Source organism: Taurulus bubalis (assembly GCF_910589615.1).
Source record: "Taurulus bubalis genome assembly, chromosome: 15".
NCBI lineage: Eukaryota > Metazoa > Chordata > Actinopteri > Perciformes > Cottidae > Taurulus > Taurulus bubalis.
The window spans coordinates 15228432-15231541 of record NC_136603.1 but is presented as its reverse complement, the minus strand read 5'-3'; positions in this window follow the sequence as shown (position 1 = coordinate 15231541).

Sequence of the window (3110 nt, the reverse complement as noted above, 5' to 3'; positions counted from 1 at the left end):
GATCCGATCCCTTTGGATTCCTCTCTCGACTCGGAGACCGTGACTTGCTTTAAACGGCTGGGCTGATCGATTCGCCGAACCTTCTCATCCAAAAAACGGATGACGGTAAATGAATAGCGCTATGACTAAAACAGGACGGGCAGAAAGCGACCCCTTTCTCTTTCACACGTATCCCCTAATAAACGACCCTTTCCTGCCCACCAACGGTCAATCAGAGCGGCATTTCCTCCTTGTATTCCCGGGTTTCTTTCAGCGGACCTTTTGAAGACACGTCTCCGACTAAAATAGTCATGAATCTGGCCTCTCCCTGTGGCCGCCCCCCCACCCCGATTAAAACCAATTGCGATGTCTTTCTGTGTGCCGAATCAATTTCACGAAGATGAAGGAGGGTCAGGTGTTAGGAGAGCTGATCCGGGGCGATAATAAAGGTTAATGCGGCGTTTTCTTGACGATTCGGGACACATGCGGTTCCTCTTCATATCCCGATGTGGAGGCTCAATGATCCGACTGCCATGGCGGCTCCCTCGCTATACGCTAGCCTACAGACCGTCCAACGGAAAAAAATCTGCCAGTTGTCACAGTTTTGCTCAACGAATTCAATGTATCTGCACTGAATCAAAGACCGCCCTTGTTGCCGTCAAATTTCGGTGTCCTCGCCGAAGCTCCGGGGCCGCGACCTCCTCAGAAAATTATGGTCTTTAGGTACAGAGTGCGACGATACCGAATTTCTTTTTTTATTCCTTCCCCATAGGTTTCGGGCTCGCTGTCTTTGTCGCTACGCACGTTAGTTGCGCCGTTTCCGTAAAAGGTTACAGCGAATGCTCCGCTGTCGTGGAAGGAGGTTCACGCCGTTGACGTAGACATCAACGGAGAATAGAAAAACTGTGAACGCGCAAAACGGGGAATCTGGGGTGGCCGATGTGGCCAATCAGGAAGGGGGTCCTTCAGTTATGGGCGTTAACCGTGTTCCTGTTGTCCAATAAGAACGCCGCTCTTGAGCACCACATGGCATAATTTAATGGCACCGCCCTCGCGACTTCAAAGGATTTTTCCCATGCCGCGACCAGCACAATGGGCGGATCTGCTCCCAGGACTGATTACTTTGTCAGCCAATGGAGCTCCAAAACCAGACTGTCAGTTCAACTGGACCCAGCTGTCACAGAGCACCGGTGGTCATGCAGCACTGTTGCTATGTTAGTCACAGAAGACCGTCCATTATCTCTCTTCCTCCACTTTTTTTATACGCACAGCCCTCTGGCACATGTACCCATTTAATTAGTGTCATAAGGCTTAGTAATTTGAATAATATAAATGTGTGTGTGTGCATATGTGCATGGCTGCCTTGTCACTACATGTCTTTATCCAGCTTATTTTTTTAACCCTGCATCATTATCTTTTATGCGGAAACCTATATGTTCTAATAAGGTGGCCTTTATAAGGGTTTCTAATTCTGAACTAATTGCTTTATTAATAGTAAATCATTTATCACATCACTATAGCACTCCCTTTGCACTACCCTCATTCCCACTACTAGGCCTACCCTTCAACTCTTTACACCACAGCTTCAAACAAAATATTAGGGATTTTCTACACTTTTTATCTTTATATATATATATATATATATATATATATATATATATATATATATATATATATATATATATGCATATTTACATAGGCACATTTCCCATCGTAAATAAAGTGCAGTTTCTTCTTTCTGTGCTACTATAACTTTTTTTATTCTATTTTATTACCAAACTAATGTTTTGTAATATTACTAATATCTTTGCCTTATTTGTTGCCAACATATCACCTTGGAGGATAGCATCTTTCCTTCCTGCCCAATGACAAAAAAGCTGAACCATGAACCTTTACTCACCCAGTGGATCAGCTGTTAATGAGGACACATGTTGTGTTGCCAGGTTGTGAAAATTCCCTTTGATTGGTGTTTCTTGTTTCTATTTGGTGTAATGTTGGTAAACCATTACAACTGAACATATTGTTAGTAATAATGAAGTTATTAATAAATCAACTTTGTTCCGGATCCAGTAAAAGCCATTTTTACACTATCCACTATCTGGCAACCCTTTTATTTTATGACTGTAATGTTTAACTGAACAAAAGAGTATGAGTAAATAATATATAAACCATTAATAAAGCCAATAGTTACAACTTCTAAACCCTTTATAAAGGACTATCTATTGTATTCATTATGTAATACATGTTCAAGGAGGTTTAGAGGATAGCTATGGACTATCGTGTTATTTTGAGAAAGAAAGGTTATTGACAACTATTTTACAAAATTTGTCAATACGACATCTTGTACAGAATGCAGGTCACTTGGCTAGAAAGTCTTTCCTCCTGCACAGTGATGTAGTCTTTTATGTGAGTTATTTATACTCTGTTATGCTCTATATCAAAAGGAATTTCTCCCAGGCTGCCCTTCAATGGTTCATATGCAGAACAGAGAGCAGTAGCGTCTCAAAAAAAAAGCAGCAGAGCAGAAGTAAGGCAAGACGCTGTTTTCCCTTCATAGCAACACCTCCTCAGGCAAACACACATTGTCCCATTAGCGGAAGGAAAAAATACATGGAAGCCGAGAGGAGCTAGTGGAAGAGAGTGAGAGAGGGAGGCCAAGACAGGGAAGATAAACATGGAAAACAGGGGGTGTAACACTCTGTTTTTGTCTGCGTTAAAGGATTACTATTAAAACTCCCAAACTAACAACAAACCTGTGTCTGTGTAGTGCTACAGCATAAAAATATTGATTGGTTTGTAGGATTCGGGGCAAAATGGGTTGAGGGAATGTGAGTGTGCACCTAATAGGGACTTATTTCTTGCCATGCGACCCCCAGCTGGTTAATCTGGGCCTACAGTTCTCCGCTGCATTAGACAGGAGAAGATGCGGAATGAAGTGATGTGAAGTTTCTTTTGAAAAAAAACAGGGTTTGTCTGTGTAGCACACTCATGAGACACACACACACACACACCAGATAAGTGTGACCTTTGCACATTAAATGCTCTTAGAGAGTCAGGACAATAATACTGAGATGATAACGAAGTGTGTCAAAGCAATAGCAGTGACCTGTTTTCTCCAGCTGCTCTGAGGG